The sequence below is a fragment of the Chrysemys picta genome, chromosome 2, assembly GCF_011386835.1.
Source record: "Chrysemys picta bellii isolate R12L10 chromosome 2, ASM1138683v2, whole genome shotgun sequence".
Classification (NCBI taxonomy): domain Eukaryota; kingdom Metazoa; phylum Chordata; order Testudines; family Emydidae; genus Chrysemys; species Chrysemys picta.
This window is the reverse complement of record NC_088792.1, coordinates 152,016,814-152,038,133: the sequence shown is the minus strand read 5'-3', so window position 1 is coordinate 152,038,133 and position 21,320 is coordinate 152,016,814.

Genomic DNA, 21,320 nt, shown 5'->3' with positions numbered 1-21,320 from the left:
GCCCTGCACTGGGGGCACCTTCCCCTCCCCCAGTGCATAACTGGGAGTTACAGCCCTGCATTGGGGGCCCCTTCCCCTCCCTCAGTGCATGATGGGGGGCTGCAATCCTGCACTGGGGGCTCCTTCTCCTCCCTCAGTGTATGACGGGGGGCTGAAACCCTGCATTGGGGGCACCTTCCCCTCCCCCAGTGCATAATTGGGAGTTACAGCCCTGCATTGGGGGCCCCTTCCCCTCCTTCAGTGCATGATGGGGGGCTGCAACCCTGCATTGGGGGCCCCTTCCCCTCCCCCAGTGCATGATGGAGGGCTGCAACCCTGCACTGGGGGCAGGGCCGGTGCAAGGAAGTTTTGCGCCCTAGGTGAAATGTCTACCTTGCGCCTCCCCCCCCAAGTCCTGCGGCAGCTCCCCGCCCTGAGGCACCCCTGCCGCAGCTCCCCATCCCCCCGGCACGGGGAGCCATGCAGCACCTCCCCACCCCAGCTCACCTCTGCTCCGCCTCCTCCCCAAGCACGCCGCCCCCGCTCTAATTCTCCTTCCAGGCTTGCGGCTCCAAACAGCTGATTGGCGCTGCAAGCCTGGGAGGCGGGAGAAGTGGAGCGGCGACCGCGCGCTCGGGGAGGAACGCTGTAAAAAAAAAATTGGGGGCACCGCTTTTTGGTGCCCCCAAATCTTGGTGCCCTAGGCAACCGCCTAGTTCGCCTTAATGATAGCACCGGCCCTGAGTGGGGGTGCCTTCCCCTCCCTCAGTGCATAATGGGGGTCTACAGCCCTGCATTGGGGGCCTCTTCCCCTCTCTCAGTGCATGATGGGGAGCTGCAGCCCTGCACTGGGGGTGCCTTCCCCTCCCCCAGTGCATGTTGGGGGGGCTGCAGGCCTTCATTGGGGGCCCCTTTCCCTCCCCCAGTGCATGTTGGGGGGGCTGCAGGCCTTCATTGGGGGCCCCTTTCCCTCCTCCCCTGCTTGATTTTCTTCCCAAGATGCATAGATGGAGCGAGGTAACCCATGCTGAGGCAACCCATGCTCTGCGACAGGCTTCCTGTCAGCTCCGGGCAAGTCACTTCAGCCCAGATCCTCAGGTATTTGGGTACCTAACTCCCAGTAACTCGTCTGTGTGCCTCAGTTCCCCAGCTGAAATGGGGGATAATAATACTCTTCCCAGGGGTGTTTGGAAGACAAACATATTAAAGCTTGTGAAGCACTCAGATACTATGGCGAAGAGGGGCTGCTCTTAAATAGAAATCAGTGGGAGTAGTCACATGTGTAATGTCACTCATGTGCAGAGGTTTGCAGGATTGGGTCCAAGTTCCCTAAAGCCCATCACCTCATGCCTATTGAAATCAATGGAAATTAGGTGCCTAAATATTTTTGAGGAGCTGGGCCTAATATATCAGCAAAAATAGCACCACAGATTGGCTTTTCCAGAGAGCTCATTAAGCTAGAGGTAAATGGGAATCATTCAGTTACAGAGAAAGGCAAATGCTCTCAAATGATGAGATGCCGAGTGCTCCAAGGAGTTGCATCAGGTCAAACAGGAAAGCACAGTCTGTTTTGGATTACTGGGATTAGAGCAACAGGAAATAAAGGATGTATGAAACTATCAGTGCACTATAACGTGGCTGAAACAGCTCAGGAAATAACCACCCATCTGCTGCAGCTCTACAGTCTTAAAGGGTCTGTAGAAATGTGCACACTTTGCATGTGTGATTCTAAACTTAATATATTCATTAGCCACCTACTGTACCATATATTCATTGGCTAGAAGGGACTGGGTCTGGCTGGTAGGTCTTGCCCACATGCTCACCCTCTAACTGATCAATGGTGCTGCAGAGGAATTTCCCCCCAGATCAGATTGGCAGAGACCCCGGAGGGTTTTCGCCTTCCTCTGCAGCGTGGGGCATGGGTCACTTGCTGGTTTGAACTAGAGGACATGGTGGATTCTCTGTCACTTGAAGTCTTTCGACCAACATTTGAGGACTTGAGTAACTCAGCCAGAGGTTATGGGCCTTTGCAGAAGTAGGTGGGTGAGGTTCTGTGGCCTGCAATGTACAAGAGGTCAGACTAGATGATCACAGTGGTGCCTTCTGGCTTTAAAGTCTATGAGGCTGTGAGACTGTTATCATCATCTAGTGTGACAGGCCATAGAATCTCACCCCGTAACTCCTGCATTAAACCCATATATCTTGTAGTTGGACTAGAACATATACAAAGGCACATGTGAGCTGGGCCAAGAAATTAAAGGCAGATTCTCTCTTTGTTACTCATTTATCAAATCTGCTGTGTTTTATTTAATTATGGGAGGCAGAATTATCTAGTAATTAAAGCACAGCACCACGTGACACAGATCTGGGTGGTGTTCCTGGTCTCACCTCTGACTTTTGGCAAGTCATTTAACATCTCTGTGCCTCAGTTTCCCCATATGTAAAATGCCACCGCAGTTATTATGACAAGACTTAATTGTTTGTGGATTCTCAGATGAAAAGTGCAATAAAAGAGCAAAATATTAATATTTACAGCTCCACTAAATGTAATGCTCTTGTGAGCTCCCATATTGATAGCCCTGGAGACCAAAGTCCTCTGGTTAGCCACAGAATAGCTACAGCATATGTGTGGCAGTGCAGATTCTCTCGTGCTCTTCTTTTTTATTATTCATAGATGATATATCCAAATAAGGCACTATTCCACTCCATGCTTCCTAGGCCAGTACACCAGAGATCCCTTGTTTTTACACCCGGCCAAACGTCTGTTCAAACCTTGCACCTGGACTAAAACTCGGGATCCAAACCACACTCCTCAGGTTTTACAGGAGGTTGAAATCTAAGTCCAAACTTTGTGGCATGAGCCCATCTCCACTTAGGTAGCAAACTTTCTCCTTCTCCTTAATGGCATAACAAGTATCTAAACAAGACCCCCATCGTATCCAACAGCCTCCTGCTCAGTGCATTGACGCTAGTGCGGGGCTGATTTTCTCAGCCCCCGTACAATCAGCACCAGGCACACTTTCTTGCTAATTCTTACATGGATTTGCTCCCATCCTTTGTGTACTTGCATCGTTGTCTTAGGGGACAGAAGCCAGCACGCTGCCTCCCTTGCTCTAGAAACCCTTCCAAATACCTTTAATTTCTGGGGCAGGGACTGTCTCTTTGTTGTGTGTTTGTACAGCACCAAGCACACTGGGGTCCTGGCCCATGACTAGGGCTCATTGGTACTACGGTAATACAATCTTTCCTTTCTTCCCCACACTCTTTAGGATTGCTCTGGCAATGGAGTCCAATGTTTTACACTGTCCGGTGTTGATTAAGGCCAGATTCTGATCTCATTTACAGTGGTAACAGAGTTACTACAGGTTTATAACAGTTTAACAGATCAGAAATTGATTTCAATTCCTTCCCTGAGTAAGAAAATATTCATTGGAGGAAACCTGGGTTCAGAGGTAGCTAAAGTTACAGTTAAAAGGATTTTGGCTGGTTTGATCTAGTCTCTATGACATATACACACACACACACACACATATTTGGCAACATGGCAATTTGTTATAGGCTTTTCAGCAGGTTCATCCTCAATTTTGTTACTCAGAATTCGCTGTGATCTGCCGGTTGACTTGAGTGTAAGATTGCTGTGGATCATAACCTGCATGAAAAGGTATTCATCTCCTAAATACAGAATTTAGGGACAGATTTTGCTATTTTGAGAATCTAATTATTAGTGATGAGAGGGATTTTTTTCCAACAGCTGCAATGTAACACTAGATGGCACTATTTTACCTGCCTATTTTCTACTCTTCCCATATCCTTCCCTTCTCTTCTTCCCACAAAATGACAAAAATATCACCACCGTCAGTAAGGATTTAAAAGATATTTCCCATCACTGTGTTGCCATCATGCTGTTACAATTCAAAAGGGCTGTAGCTTGGAGAAAATACATGATCGCATACAAGTCCTTAAATTATTAGCAAATAACCGCCAACTTGTGGAGCGGGGAAGCAAGGAAAACTCAGGCTCTGCAAATATTTTCATGAAGCGTCTTCAGTTGCGCTCTGTTTGAGTCACTGTGCCACACTTACTCCTTTGCTACTCCACTGCCCGTTCGAGGGACAGCAAAAATGCCAGAGTTTGACATTAAGGATAAAAGAAAAGGTAACAAACATGCTCTCCCGGCTGAACTAATTTTTGGAGCTAGACTGAAATCCTCCTGTACCACAACTGAGGCCCTTACATAAGGTCACATGGGTCAGTGGCAGAGTTGAGAATACAATCCAGGAGTCCACTCCAGGTCCTGTGGTCTAGAGAATAATAATATCACCCCTTCTATAGCGGATAGTAAATGGATGTAAAGTATTTTACCGGAGACTAGAATATATTATTATTATTGTCTGTTCATAACTGGAAGTTGATGACTTTTATATGACAGCCAGGGGTTCATTTATTTGAAAATCAAGAGCCAGTCCCTCTACTTTTTACTCTTGAGAGGTTTTGCCTGCGTGAGACCTGAGAAAGGCAGGATCTGCCCCAGTTGTGTGTCTTCTATTCAGTGAAGCACATGAGCTGTACTTCTGACAAACACAGAAGGCTCCTGTGTAAATGGGCTGTTAATTCTGACATGAATCTAGCTCTTGGCATGAATCATCTATGTTATATTAATAGTGTGCTACGGTCTGGAGTGAAAGGATTGACCTGATGAGTGGCAGAGTCTAAAGTTGACTCATTTTCACTCGTCAGTTGAAATCATCTTTAGCGATCCAACGTGGGGACCGATTTTCAAATGATGGCAGCACAGCTCCTGTTTAGGCACCTACATGCAGTGGCTCCATTTCCCAAAGGGCTCGGCATCCCGCAGCCCCTACTGAGGACACACACATCAATAAGCGCTACAGATTGCTGAGCACTTTGGGAAGCTTGGACCCTGGTGTATGGGCATTTGGTAACCCTGCATGCACGGGCAGGCTGTATGTTGTTAGCAGTTCAGTCCGATATGGGTTATTGAGAGGACTTGGCGTCATGCCCTCAATGATCCTGGCTTGACAGAGATCCACACCATCCACCTTATAGCCTAATAAAAGATTAAGATGGAGTCCCCTGGGAGCATCATGGGGAAGCTTTAGCTGTTCTGTTTGCCCTTGGAGATTCAAAAGCCTTTCATGGTGCTGGCAGAGTTATTAGGGCATTCCTAGCAGCATGTTAGGAACCACTGGGAAAGAGAGAGATTTGAAAACAGAAAATATCATAGTGCCACTATATAAATCCATGGTATGCCCACACCTTGAATACTGCCTGAAGTTTTGGTCGCCCCATCTCAAAAAGGATCTATTAGAACTGGAAAAGGTACAGAGAAGGGCAACAAAAATGATTAGGGGCATGGAAGAGCTTCCATACAAGGAGAGATTAAAAGGATTGGGACCGTTCAGCTTAGGAAAGAGACATCAGCGGGGGATATGAGAGAGGTCTGTAACATCATGACTGGTGTGAGGAAAGTGAATAGGGAAGTGTTATTTACCCCTCCACGTAACAGGAGAACCAGGGGTCACCCGATGACATTAATAGGCAACAGGTTTAAAACAAACAGAAGGAAGTACTTCATCACACAGACAACCTGTGGAACTCATTGCTGAGGGAATGTTGTGAAGGCCAAAAGTATAACTGGGTTCATAAAAGAATTAGCTAAGTTCTTGGAGGATAGGTCCATCGATGGCTAATAGCCAAGATGGTCAGGGACACAACCCCATGCTCCAGGTTTCCTAAACTCCTGACTGTCAGAAGTTGAAACTGGACTACAGGGGACGGATCTCTTGATAATTGCCCTATACTGGTCATTCCCTCTGGCTATTATTGGAAGACAGGATACTGGGCTAGATGGGCCATTAGACTGATCCAGTATGGCCATTCTTATGTTCTTATGTTCATTGACACCTGTGCTCAGGGTGGGATAGAAGATGGATATTGGTTCCCATAGTGCACGATCTCACTAATGTGATGGAAGTACAAATAGTACTGTATGTCATAGGAAACAGGCTCCTTCTTGTTAGAGCAATGAATGGTTCATAGAGAATTTGTTGAGGGTGAATTCACCCCTGTGCAGAGGAGCAGCGTAAGGTCATATGACCCATTTGATTGTTGTCAAATGTCCTCTGAATGGAGAGTGACTCAGAGACCAACTCTCAGTGGAGATGTGTCCATATCATTACAATAAAATTCATAACCACAGCTTATCCTAAACTGGCAGCTACCACAGAGAAGCCAAAGACTGAACTCTCCTAGAAGATGGTCACTGCAGGTGAGGGTTAAGTAGCATTCCCAGGGCATTGTGGGATGCTTGCCCTGCTGGGCATGTTCTGTGATTTAATAAGGGGTTTCACACTCCAGGAGAGTTAAACCAAAGGCTTCACTAGCACAGAAATCACTGAAGATAAAAAACACTAAAAATATTTAAGATTTTGTTTCAAATTAAGGGATTGCTGGAAGGAATGGGTCATAGGTGTATTTAGCCAACTCATGTGCTCAGATATGGTTGCATATAGAATACAAACTGGATTTGCATTTTCTCTCAAAGTTAGATTAAAGAACGCAGGACCCTTTCTACTCTATTTAGCAAGGATTATAATGGGAAGGCTTCCAAAAGGCTAATGAAAGCCAGCGTTCCTCACGCCACTGATCACAGGTGGGAGTGTATTTCAAAGGAGTTGCTCATTTATCAGCGTTCCACCTCACGCATCCCTCTGTAACTTCCTCTCATGGTTGGCGAAGCTTCCCACATGCAAAGCCCTGGTCTGCACTACAAACTTCTGTTGGTATAACTACATCACCCAGGAGTGTGGGAAATCCACACCCCTGAGTGACACCATTATACTGACTGAACTCCTGGTGTAGACATTTCCCGTCGACATAGCTACCGGGGGAGGTGGATTAACTACGCTGACAGGCGAAGTTCTCCATCGGCGGAGGTAGTCTCTTCACAAAGCTCTACAGAGGCACAGCTGCAGCACTATAAAGGTACGTCTACACTACCCGCTGGATCGGCAGGTAGTGATCGATCTATCGGGGATCGATTTATCGCATCCAGTGTAGACACGATCAAATCAATCCCCGATCGCTCTGTCGTTGACTCCGGAACTCCACCACGGCGAGAGGCGGAAGCGGAGTCGACGGGGGAGCGGCAGCAGTCAACTCGCCGCCGTCCTCACGGCCAGGTAAATCGACCTAAGATACGCCGCCTTCAGCTACGCTATTCGCGTAGCTGAAGTTGCGTATCTTAGGTCGACCCCCCCGCTAGTGTAGACCTAGCCTAAGTGTAAATAAATCTCAGACTGTGCTAAAATCTGGCTTCCACACCGACTGAAGTTAATGGGTGTGTCTCCATTGGCTTCAATGGACTTTACATCTGCTCCTAATGAAAGGATGAAGGAGAATCCCCTTGATTGATATTTAGGGCTAGAGCGGTGCTGGAACTGGAATTTCCATCTGATGGGAAATTCCGTGATTGTGAAACAGGTTTTTGTTCCAAAAGGTCACTTCAAAATTTCACCCAAACTTCATTTTGGGTCGACAGAAACATTTCAAGAAGATAAAAAAATAGTTTGTTTTGATTGCAACTTATTAAAAATTTTGAAGTGAAAGCATTGTTTAGAAATAAAATCAAACATTTCAATAGGGTCAAATTAGAACACTTTGACCCCACTGGAAACGCTTCATTCAGATATTTTTTTAAAACAAATTTTAATCAAAAGCAATATGTTTCTATGAACACTTTGATTAGGTCAAATCAACAGTTTTTGGACAGAAAACTGTTCTGATGCAAAACTTTATCCCAGCTGTATTTAGGAAGAGTATTAATATTGAGATACCTCAACATTAGCAGTGTCACCTCCAACTAAAGCTGGGTGAACTGCTCTCCCTAGGAAGAAGTGTTTGCATTTAGCTCTATGGAGATACAATCACAATCAAATAACTTATAAGAGATTTATGCTGTGAGCCTATCGGATCCTACAAAATCAAAATGGACAAGCACTTTTATGGGAGCCTTTCAGGATATGTCTGCACTGCAAAAAAAAGACCCGCAGAACCGAATCTCAGAGCCCAGGTGAACTGCCTTCAGCTTGCAGGGCTCACGCTGTGGGGCTAAATATAGCAGCGCAGATGTTCCTGCTCCGTCAGAACCCCGGGCTCTGAGATCCTGCCCCCCTGCAAGATTTCAGAGCCCAGGCTCTCGTCTGAGCCCGGATGTCTCCACTGCTATTTTCATCGCCTTAGCATAAGCCTGAGTCAGTTGACCCAGGCTCTGAGAGTCACTGCTGTGGGGGTGTTTTTGCAGTGTAGACGTACCCCGAGGAACATCTCTGCATTGCTGGAAATGATGCTAGTGACTCAGTAGGTGGCAGTCTTCCATGAGTCAAGTTAGAGCCAGTGTCCCACCCTCGAACAAGAGAGTGCAAATGCCGGTGGTTTATTTTGGCTGAGATACAAAACTAGGGTTTGGAAGAAATCCCTGGGTCTCACTCGTCTCATGTACCTACAGGATCTGGGTTCAATTAGGATTCACGCCTCCTGGGCTCTTTCGCCAAACTCCTTGCACAGGCACAGAAGTTGCCTGATCTATACAGGTCTCAAATGGGCTAAGGATAGAACTGGTAGAAAGCAGTGAAAAATGCAGGGCTGCAGAGATCACACTTCATGAAGGGGCAGTAGGTTTAGCTTGCTGAAGCTCAGATGGACTGGCTAAGCGTCTGTGATCTGCTTGAATATTTAAGCGCATCTTTCACATTTTATAAGATCTTATGTAACTGCTTTTGTTTCAGCTGGCATTAGGGGTTTCTAAATAGGACCAGATTTGTCTCCTTAATTCTCTCAATTCACTGAATTTGTGAGGCATGCAGCTTTGCACGTCCTATAGAGCGTACTACTTCTTCCTCTGGAGCGGGGGTGGGTGTGGGTTACTTTTCTTATGAATAGTTTCTCTTCTGCTTTCCACATGCTTTTCTCAGAGTGACTGAGTCCTGCACATGTTCCTGCCTTCTGCTCACTGGGTGGACTTTCTGGGAAACACTTGGTCGTTGAATAAGAACAGAGCTGCCTGTTTGGAGAAAGGTGTACTGTAGAGACACTGCTTTTTATGTGGAGTGGTTCTCTCTCTCTGCTCAGTGAAATATTAAAATTTGACATTACAAAGCCGTGCAGCTGCAGAATAGAGTCTGCCTTGACTGTTCATCGCTCGGATCTAACATTTAAACTGGTCTGTATAATTCTGACATCAGGGTGCTGAGTAATGTTAATAAAATTCAGCGTGTCTGTCCTGATAAGAACTAAGTGCGGCTCTACGGAGCAGTAGCTGATGGCATTTGTTAGTAGATAGCATGGTCAGTATCCTTCTTGGTTCAAACTCTATTCTGAGCTCACATGTGTGCGTATACGTATATGCCTCAGTAGTTCCACCTCAATGTTACTTGGAGGGAAAATGAATCCCTGATTTTACTTTTTATAACCATCAGCACAGTCAGTCAGAGGATTAAAACTACGCAGAGGAGACAGAATAGTCTGGTGTTTGCAGCAGGGACTGGATCTTGACTCTGTTCCTAACTCTGCCATTGGTCTGCTGGGTGACCTTAGACAAGTCACATCCCTGCTCTGTGCCTATGTGTAAAGGAGGGTAAGGATAATTACCCACCTTCGTAAAGTGATTTGAGATCTTGAGAAGCAAAATGTAAACCCCCAGGCAAGGCATTAACTTACTTTCGATCCACTGAGCTACCACAGCGATGGCGAAGTGTAAGCATTGTCTTTGTGGCCAGAAACCTGGAGGTCTCAAACCCTGGTCCATTGAGGGTTCTGTTCAGGTTCTTCTACTTGAGTGAGATAGTGCAGCCTGCTGGAGGGACAAAGCGCTGACCTGGGACTCCAAAGACCTGGGTTTTACTCCTGGCTCTGAGTTGCTGAGTGGCCTTGGGCAACTCACGTCCCTTCTCTATGCCTCAGCTTCCCCATCTGTAAAATGGGCATGATACCTTCCTTTGTAAAGTGACTTGAGCTCAATGGATAAAAAGCATTAAATAAGAGCTGGGTAGTGTCTGTGGATGCAGAAGAAAGGGCAGCCCACCTTAATTTACACATTTTTAAACTCACCTGCTAGTCGCTTTTTCCTTCTGGCCCCTTGGTGTATGTGTAACACCAGCTTAGACTCAAACGCCCTCACACTGAGTTAGACTCACAGATGATGCGTATGTAACATTGGCAAAGTGGGTACAAGACTCAGGATATAACAGCAGACTTACGGGGCTAAAAGGCATTGGTTTATCCCAGCTTAGATTCTTCTGTGGATCGAGCCCTTCCAGTTGTTTTTTTGCTGAGGAATTCCCACTTCATCGGAAGTCCCTGGGAGCTGCAGACACTCACCACGCTTTGGTTCCTCAGCACAAGTCCACGCGCTTCCCAGCTCTGGCCCATTCCTTGTCCTTGGAGAAAGAGCTGCTCTACTTTTATTGCCTTTATTGCTTTCACTCACCCCTGTGCAGAGGGCTATTGCCAGGCATGTGTGAGTGCTGAACACGGGGCTAAAGTCTGCACAGGCCTTGTTCTAGCCCCCTACCCTGGGGGGAAATGTGTCTCATAGGCAGAGCCCAGCTGAGGGTCTGTATCAGGAGCACTGTCGCAAATGAGCTGCAAAGAGAGCAGAAGAAGAGGGAAAATTATCCATCAAGGCTTTTATGACCACCTCCCACCACAGGACCCTGAAAATCTAAATTTCCTTTTTTAATCCACTGTAATGAGCTACTGTATCCAGCAGGCAGATCTGTGTAATCACATTATTGCTAACCTAATCAGGGTGGCATTCTGGAGAATTGATCTCACACTTTAAACCGAGGGCAAGTGGCTTTAATTCCATCTCTGATGCAAGGCATCCTTATTGGAAAGTGAAGTGCTGAGATTTTCTGGGGGGACTGGATCACGTGGGGAATGAATGTCCTATGAACCCCTTTGCTCTTTGGTCACTGGTTGGAATGCTGGTTGGCAGATTACTCTAGTTCCCTGAAAACATTTGCTGATTTTTCTCTCACCAACAGAAGTTGGTCCATTAACAATATTACCTCATGCACCTCGGTTTTTTTATATCCTAGGACTGACATGGCTACAATACCACTGCATAAAACAGGAAATTTGCCATTTTTCTGTGGCAGGTTTGGCATTTTTCACCCAGCTCTAGTCAGGAGCGACCAAAAGTTGTTAGAATTTAAGGACTGATCCTTGTTCAGTGCGGAGATAGGGAGTTGCCCAGCTCACAGTCATACGCACGAGGGAGGCTGATCAATGCTGTGATGTTACCAAGTCATTCCTTCCAAGATGTAAGAGACGCACAAGCTAAATTCTTGTAGCAGCATGAGGGTTTTGCTTAAACTCACGTCTCTTCAGACATGCCCACGCCCTGCCCCTTCTCCACCTTGGGCACGTGCAAGTGAGTGGCCTGTGATTCATTGTTGCTCAGTGAAGAGGCCTACGCCCGCCGCTTTGCTGTATTTTACTCTGCTTATGTTGGTACCATTGTGCACCATGCAAAGACTGGCAGGATCGGTGATCATGGAAAAAAAGGTCCTCCCAGTGGATAAATATCCACATAACACAAAGTCATCACAGCTGGCTTCCTTCTTGGCTGTGTCAGACTCCTGTGACTGAGGGGGGGGGGAGAGGGTGAGTCCCTCCCAGCATCCAGAGGTGGTGGAAGCTTGCTGCAAATGGGGACTGGTAGGCGGAGGGATGCGGGGGAATGGGGAGCGATGGGAGATAAGACTCAGCAGGGGGAGACGGCTGAGAAAGAGGGGTCCCGGGGGTTCCTACCTGGCTCTGTGGAGCGTAATGATGTGCAGGGGCAGAAACATAGATTAGCCCCCCACAGGATTTCCATTGCTCTTCCGGGGCCATTGCCCTGCCAGTATCTCTAATGTGGGACTGGGTCTCCCTGAACTAACCACTGCATACACCTGCCCGGGGTTTTGTGCTTCTATCGCAGATGGTGGAATAGACTTTTCCAAAACATTTGCTGTTGGGCTGAAACTCTGAATACAGGGTCTTGGCCCTGATCTACGAAGGGATTTATGAAGTTAGGAGCCTAAATACCTTTGAGGATCTGGGGCTTGGCCGATAGCTAGGGTTGCCCACTCTCCAGGACTGTCCTGGAGTCTTCAGGAATTAAAGATTAATCTTTAATTAAAGATTATGTCATGTGCTGAAACCTCCAGGAATTCGTCCAACCAAAGTTGGCATCCCTACCCATGGCTCATTCACACTTAACTCTTCAACCCCTCAAAGCAGCGGAATCAATGACAGACTCTTCACTGCATAGTGATGCTAATGCAAGATCATAGAATCATAGAATATCAGGGTTGGAAGGGACCTCAGAAGGTCATCTAGTCCCACCCCCTGCTCAAAGCAGGACCAATCCCCAACTAAATCATCCCAGCCAGGGCTTTGACAAGCCTGATCTTAAAAACCTCTAAGGAAGGAGATTCCACCACCTCCCTAGGGAATCTATTCCAATGCTTCACCACCCTCCTAGTGAAAAAGTTTTTCCTAATATCCAACCTAAACCTCCCCCACTGCAACTTGAGACCATTACTCCTTGTTCTGTCATCTGGTACCACTGAGAACAGTCTAGATCCAGCCTCTTTGGAACCCCCTTTCAGGTAGTTGAAAGCAGCTATCAAATCCCCCCTCATTCTTTTCTTCTGCAGACTAAAAAATCCCAGTTCCCTCAGCCTCTCCTCATAAGTCATGTGCTCCAGCCCCCTAATCATTTTTGTTGCCCTCCGCTGGACTCTTTCCAATTTTTCCACATCCTTCTTGTAGTGTGGGGCCCAAAACTGGACACAGTACTCCAGATGAGGCCTCACCGATGTCGAATAGAGGGGAACGATCACGTCCCTTGATCTGCTGGCAATGCCCCTACTTATACAGCCCAAAATGCCGTTAGCCTTCTTGGCAACAAGGGCACACTGTTGACTCATATCTAGCTTCTCGTCCATTGTAACCCCTAGGTCCTTTTCTGCAGAACTGCTTCCTAGCCATTCAGTCCCTAGTCTGTAACAGTGAATGGGATTCTTCAGTCCTAAGTTCAGGACTCTGCACTTGTCCTTGTTGAACCTCATCAGGTTTCTTTTGGCCCAATCCTCTAATTTGGCTAGGTCCCTCTGTATCCTATCCCTACCCTCCAGCATATCTACCACTCCTCCCAGTTTAGTGTCATCTGCAAACTTGCTGAGGGTGCAGTCCACGCCATCCTCCAGATCATTAATGAAGATATTGAACAAAACCGGCTGCAGGACCGACCCTTTGGGCACTCCGCTTGAAACCGGCTGCCAACTAGACATGGAGCCATTGATCACTACCTGTTGAGCCCAATGATCTAGCCAGCTTTTTATCCACCTTATAGTCCATTCATCCAATTCATACTTCTTTAACTTGCTGGCAAGAATACTGTGGGAGACCGTATCAAAACCTTTGCTAAAGTCAAGGAATAACACGTCCACTGCTTTCCCCTCATCCACAGACCCAGTTATCTCCTCATAGAAGGCAATTAGGTTAGTCAGGCATGACTTGCCCTTGGTGAATCCATGCTGACTGTTCCTGTGCTTCAGAATTGATTCCTTGAGGACCTGCTCCATAATTTTTCCAGGGACTGAGGTGAGGCTGACTGGCCTGTAGTTCCCCGGATCATCCTTCTTCCCTTTTTTAAAGATGGGCACTACATTAGCCTTTTTCCAGTCATCCGGGACCTCCCTCGATCGCCATGAGTTTTCAAAGATAATGGCCAATGCCTCTGCAATCACATCCACCAACTCCTTTAGCACCCTTGGACGCAGCGCATCCGGCCCCATGGACTTGTGCTCATCCAGCTTTTCTTTAATTAAAGATTATGTCATGTGATGAAACCTCCAGGAATTCGTCCAACCAAAGTTGGCATCCCAACCCATAGCTCATTCACACTTAACTCTTCAACTCCTCAAAACAGCAGAATCAATGACAGACTCTTCACTGGATAGTGATACTAATGCAAGATCATAGAATCATAGAATATCAGGGTTGGAAGGGACCTCAGGAGGTATCTAGTCCAATCCCCTGCTCAAAGCAGGACCAATCCCCAACTAAATTATCCCAGCCAGGGCTTTGTCAAACCTAACCTTAAAAACCTCTAAGGAAGGAGATTCCACCACCTCCCTAGGTAACCCATTCCAGTGCTTCACCACCCTCCTAGAGAAAAAGTTTTTCCTAATATCCAACCTAAACCTCCCCCACTGCAACTTGAGACCATTACTCCTTATTCTGTCATCTGTCACCACTGAGAACAGTCTTGATCCAGCCTCTTTGGAACCCCCTTTCAGGTAGTTGAAAGCAGCTATCAAATCCCCCCTCATTCTTCTCTTCTGCAGACTAAATAATCCCAGTTCCCTCAGCCTCTCCTCGTAAATCATGTGCTCCAGCCCCCTAATCATTTTTGTTGCCCTCCGCTGGACTCTTTCCAATTTTTCCACATCTTTCTTGTAGATGCTGTAACTTACGAGAAATGACTAGACCTGCAGGCAGGGATGTACTGGGGCCACATTTCATCTTGCAGACTTAATTAGCTAGCAGCTTTCCTCTCTACCTGAGGGACCAACTCTAGCAACCGGTTGCTCAATTACCTGTAATTAAGAAAGGGGCTGGGGACAGGCACATCACATCTCTATTACAAGCACCAGATCTTATTTCTCCAGGCGCAGAACTCCCTACGCCTTCCACGTGGCTGGCAGCGCAGCAAACAAAGCTGAGCCTCGGGGCAAATTTCAGAGGCGTCTCTGGAAACGGATGTCATCGAGAGCAGCCAGGCAAAGCACAGAACGGTGCTGCGTGCTGTCCAGTAGTGCCTCCTGGATGTTCCTAATCTATGAGGAAAGTTCAGTTACTTGCCTATCCCCAGCACTGAGCCACTCTCATGTTATGATTTGCACCTGTGTTCCTTTGAGAGGGAAACAATCCCTAAAGAATCACCAGAAGAATGGTCTGTAGTTAGAGCAGGCATTGGTGGGATGAGTTCGGTTCCCACATTTGCCACTGGCTTGCTGCAAACTGGGGTGAGAGCCTAAGGGTATGTCTATGCTACACCACTGTACTGTAGACGCTTCCTACATCAATGGAAGGGTTTTTTCCACTGATGTACTTACTCCACCTCTCCGAGAGGTGGTAGCTAGGTCAACGGAAGAATCCTTCCATCCACGTAGCGCAGCCTACACCAAGGGTTTTGTCCACTTAACTGGAGCTATGGGCATGACGTTTTTCACAGCCCTGAGCATTGTAGCTAGGTCAGCCTAAGTTTTAAGTGGGAAACTGAGGCAAAGAGGAGCAAGGTCACAGCAAGTCATGCCATAACCAAAAGGGGAGGGCCCCATTTGATACCCCTGTCTTTAGGGTGGGCGTTAGGAACCTAAATACCCCACTCAGCCGTAAGGGATTTATCCTGAATCGCAGCGCAAGCTAAAAGGAGAGCCAAGAATTAGACACAGGAGTCCTGACTCCCAATTTCCACCGGTAAGTAGGTCATGCTTCCCTCCCTCATATTTTTGATCTAAGGAGATCACAATGTGTTTGCAGTGACAGATGAATGAGATCAGCTGACAGGCAATCAGCAAAACCACACATGCATGAACCAGTCACTAGCTAGCATGGAGAAATCATTTAGGGAACATAACTAAAAACACAAGCTCCTAGCATTGGGACTTACAGAACACGCATGTAACATGCCATTGCACGGTCCCAAGTCATGACAATGACAGCCCTACATGTTTAAACAACTTTGATATCCGAGGGGGTCCTTTGTGCCTGCTTCCCCAGTAGGTTTGTTTAAGCTGGCTGGGGTGAGCTCTCTTTGGGTACTAGACCGTGATGACATCTCTGGTCACCGCTGTCTGTTATCCACGTGCAGTTTGTCACGTTCCAGGCAAGGATAAACTCTCTGCCTTTGGACCCAGCGGGAGTCCACTACCTTTAGTTTTTCCCCTATTTGGTGCAGCAGGAAGGCTAATATAAGTGCCGATGCCTACTGGAGGTTACAAAGGAACAGTCCCTGGGAGCTGGCTAAAAGCTGAATGGTATAAAGCCTGGGAAAGCTCTTTGGTTATTCCAGCCTGATACAAGATGCAGTCATCTTGGTTTGCAACAAAATAAATCCCTAAAAATAGGAATCGCCTGTTACAGCCCACGGGGTAGAGATGGGAGGGGAAGTGAAAGGTGTTTAAAGATGCAAGAGGCAGCAAGCAGCTCCAGTTCTAAACTGAGGAGGGGGTTTTCTTCTATTGATCTGTATGAAAATACCCTGGTTCCACAGCAGGTGGGGCTGGACAAGGCACCTTGTAGGGATATGCAATGAGGGATCATTTATCACTAAGATAGGAACGGGAAGGGGGCGTGAGCGAAAAGGTGGCGCACCGTTGCCAGCGGCATTATGCCTGCAGAGGCTAGAAGCAGGGATCAGCCCCCCTGTGGCACAGGTGGCAGAGTATGCTTAATGGTGGCACATTGCTATCTCTGTAACTCAGCCCCCCCCCCCCCCACCGCACTGTCATATCACAGGTCCACAGCGCTGCCAGGGACCCCTTTGCACTTCCCAGCCACAATCATCCAAAGCACAGCAGAGGTGCAAAGGGTACCCGTCCCCTGTTCTCCACAGCAGCTGTAATTCGCCCCTGTGGGGTACATCCTGGTTGCAGCACCCAGCTGGAGCAGCTGGCCCAGGTAGGCACCCCCCCAGCATTCCCATTTGGTGGAACAGCTCCCTGCTTCTCCTGGCTTGCCCTTGTCCCACCCTTCCTCCTTTCATGCTTCATCCCCCATCTGAGGCCACCCCGAGTCTTGAACTCCCTTGAGCAGCGGAATCGCATCCCCAAGGAAACTTCCCCTGCTATGGTGGCAAAGAGCAAGCCTGGCCCCCCAAGACTTAATTCAGAAACATCTGTGCTACCCTGAACCTAAGGTGACTCTAAGGGCTTGTCTAAACAGTCTGTCTCTCCCCACTCCTTCTACCAATGTAACAAAATTGGTTTTGAATAGGTGTAGCTAAATCCGTGCAAAGAGCAGCACTAGGAATACAGGAATACTGGGGCTTCTGCATTTCAATCCGGTAACACACAGCCAGGGTTGTAACTGCCCCCAAGGCAAACCTGGCATTTTGATTTCTGAGTCGATAGGACCTTACAGCTACATTACAACTGCCGGCACCATGTCAGGCCTGGCAGTACCGGGTCCATATGCGCAAGACACAGTGTAAGGGTCAGACTCCCTGCTGCCTTCACCTGTGCAAAGAAGGCACAATGACACTCTCAGTGTGATCTGACAGCACTTTACACCCATTCTGCATGGGTGTAAAGGAGAAAGTGAGTGGGGAATGGGGCCCTCCGGGGTAGACGAGGAGTATGAATGTGCCCTCGGCATTCTGATGCTGTGCGTGTGCATACGGTGTGGTAGCTTTTTGCTGCTACAGCATTGGCTTTCTCCGAAGCCAGGCTGGTTGGCATAGCTGACCTATGAGCCCCAGCTTATCCCTGGTGTGGACGTCATTACATTAGTTAAACCAGGCATGAACTTGGCACATGGTATTCAGTACAATTTCTCACGAGGACAGGAATTTAGGAAGCTTCCCGCACAGAATTACTGAAAAATGGCAAATGAGAGTGGTTCTGTTTAAAGGACGTATTGTCTCTGTGGATGGCCTCCCTTCATCTCTCTTTTAAAAATCCATCATTTCATCACACTTAAATATTGATGCAACTTTCACAGGCCTGGTTTCCTTCCCTTGGAGTTTGCTGGCCTGAAAGGCCCCCGAGATGGCTAAAGGAAAGGGGCCACCTTCAAGATCTGAGAACAGGCACCGGCGCATCTGAATATTTTGTTTTAATACTGTAGCTTCTCATGCCAGCTCAGAGCTTCCCCAAGGTCGTCTGCCAAAGCATGTGACTTGGGATCTGACATGGCCTATTTTGCGAAGCAGCTGATGTGACTGGCTGCACAGTTCTCTTCAGAATGAGCTTCCCCAGTACATAACTCTTCAGTCACAAGGGGAGATTCTGTGCTCTGTTGGCTAAGAGTGGTGCTAAATCTGTGCATGGTTAAGGGCTCCCTCTTTAAAGCACAGGTTCAAAGAGCGCTCATTTCAGATCCGTTGGACTGCATACAGGAGATACAGGTTTGACAGTGACCCTGTTTAGCACTTGGAGTGTGGGTCAGTCTCATTATTCCCTCGTTCACAAAGTGGGAAACTGAGGCAAACAGGAGTGAGGTAAACCAGCGAGTCATGCCATAGCCAACAGGGAAGGGCCCCATTTGACACCTCCGTCTTTAGGGTGAGGAACTTATTGGTATATGGGAAATAACACTTGTGCAAGCTTCATGTTAAAGCACTTTGTGTACTACAGAGAAGGATGTTGGTGTTTCTCTAGTGCCCTCGATCCAAGGATCTTGGGTAGCTTTCTAAGCTAAAGAATTGAGTGTTGAAATAATCCACTTTAGAGATGGGAAAACTGGAGGCTTCAGAGTCTGATTCTTTAGTGATGCTAAGCACCCACAATTTACAATGGAAACTGGAGAACTTCTGAAAATCAGGCACAAGGGCCCAGATCAGCAAAGGTATTTAAGTGCCTAATTCCTATTGGAATAATGGGAGTTAGGAACCTAAATACCTAGATCTTAGACAGGCCTAAGATCACCCAGGGCATCTGTGACTGAACTGAGAGTAAACCTTGGAGATCTGAAAAGGGATCACCACGTAAGGTCCTAGTTCTTGCCCACAGATATAATGTAATAAAATTCAGTGGTTCCTTTTGTACAATCTACAAAGGCAGCTTAATAAATCTGAATTAAACTCACATTTTAGATAGGTTCCCCACGTGGCCTTGCATGCAATATCTTATCACATGCCACGTGTGGGTCTTTGAGTAAGTACACAGCTGCTTATCAACATCAGATACAGGCATGAGGCCAAGCTGGTGGATAAAAGTGCTTTATGGTATGATGCAGGAGGATACATCTGAGACTCTTGCTCCTGGAGCTGCCTTGCACTGGCAGCGTTGTGTAAGAAAGAAATACTCGTAGCACTTTGCAAAGAGTGCAAAGGGCACCAGGTTACTGGCTGGATTTCAGTCTTGGGTCCCTCCCAGTGCAGGGTAAGTTCAGCATCTATCACTTCTACTAGGAGGGGGTGTTGAGCGGAGAGGAAGTGAGAGCTTTGGGCAGCTCATCCACAGTGGATCATTCTCTAAACAGGGTTGCATGAGCCCTTCTAAGTTCGCTTCCAAATGGGGTCACAAAATCCCACTCTGCCACTGCACAAAAAACCCCTAAAGCCCTGGCCTGCCTGCCTTTTATTATGATGTCCCTGTATTTCTGTTGAACCCACAAAGGGCAAGCGCTGCATGCCCATAGGAAGACAGCCCCTGCCTCCCAGCGGTACAACACATGGCTCAAGGTGACAGTTCCCCCTGTGCAGGGGGCAAACACAAGACCACTGCACCACTTGAGCCCTAATTTGTGGGTTTAAGGGTGCATTGGCTCTCTGCTATCTTAGATGGATAACTTTAAATGGGTCGGACCTACAGCTGGATACACTGAGCAATAACCGCATCTAAAGCTTCAAGGTGTAGGATTGCGCAGGGCCAGGACAAAATTCTTCTCCACTTTATAGGCCTGACCCGAGAGTCCTGGAAGGAATCCCACTGACCGTAATGGACCTTGTCTGCAGCACTGGCGAAGATAGGGGCCTTACGGCAACTTATCACCCTCCCTTGAAGCAACAGGTCTTGGCCAGTGCCAGAGGCAGGAGATGGGACGTCTTGGAATTTGCTGTTCCTAACTTGCCTTTGGCATGACCTAAGGAATTCCGCCCAGAATGAGGTGCAAGGGAGGGTTAGCGGCGGTAGCTGCTGGTTCATGATCAGATGAGGTTAGTCAGGTTTCCAGGGCTGCACATAAGCAGATTGACTCTGAGGCTTGCCCTTATGTAAGAGAGTTTGCCTGATGCATTTTGTGTAGGTCATTTGCTTGTTGATTGGATTCCTTTTTATCCCCCTTAGCTGTGTGCTCGCTTGAGCCAGCTTTCAGAACGGAAACTGCAGGTTATTTGCAGGGAGGTGCCACCTACGTATGCAACGCGTGCATCCCAAGCCCCAGAATTCACAACAACGTAATCCAGCCAGACTGCATCTGGACCCCAAACACACATTATAGACTAAAACAGCAGCCTCTGCACGGCGCGACCTTGCAGGCACCCCACATGCAAGGCCACACCGCATGGAGAACGCCGTTTTGTGGAACGTCGCTAGAAAGGTTGGAGGACCTAAAGCATGCAAGCGTAGAATGGAATCGTCCATGATAGGACAGAGCTAGCGGCATGAACTCTTTGTCCAGATGGAAAATTTAGGGCAAAATTTGCTCACTACAAATTTGTTGCACGCCTTACTAAATATATCACAGCATGGCACTGGTTATTTGATAAGCATGCAATGGACTGACCGGGGAGGCCAGGCTCTGATGCAGGCTTGTAACTCTTGGGCCTGATTCTGGTCTTGCTTATACCAGCCTACAGAGGAGTAACACCCCTAAAGCCAACAGAGTTACACCAGTGTCAAACTAGTCTGAGAAGAACAGGCCCTTATTTTTATAACTGGGAATGTTTCGATATGAGGGACTGATGTCATTGGGCCTGCTCGTGATCTCACACAGGTTTAAAGCCAGGTTCATGCCACTGAAGTGAACAGAGTTACACTGGTGTTAATAGAATTGGGGCCAGCAGGGCCGGCGCAACCCATTAGGCGACCTAGGCGGTTGCCTAGGGCACTAACATTTCGGGGGCCGCAATCGCAGTGGCCGGATCTTCGGCTGCCCCGGTCGTCGTCGGTATTTCGGGGGCGGGACCTTCCGCCGCCTAGGGCGGCAAAAAAGCTTGCGGTGCTCCTGGGGGCCAGATCCTCAGCTGGGAATGGATCTTTGCTCACACCAGCTGACGGTCTGGCCCCCATTGTCTAGCAGTTTTAGGCGGAGGATCAGATTCTACTCTGTTGTGCCGATGTTAATCCGGAGTAACTTCAGCAAAGTTAAATTTACACCTGTACAGGACACTCTGCTAGCTTCAGTTTGACTGTGTTGGAGTAAGACTGTAAAACCACTCTACCCAGCTGGGCCCTAATGATCTCTGTTCCCTGATCTCCCCTCATTACACCCTGGCCTGCTTGTTTGCTTCATCCAGCTGCTGAATTTTGCCTCTTGGCTGGGGGAGGGACTGGCCTAGTAACTAAGGCACTGACCTGGAACTGAAAGCTGGGGTC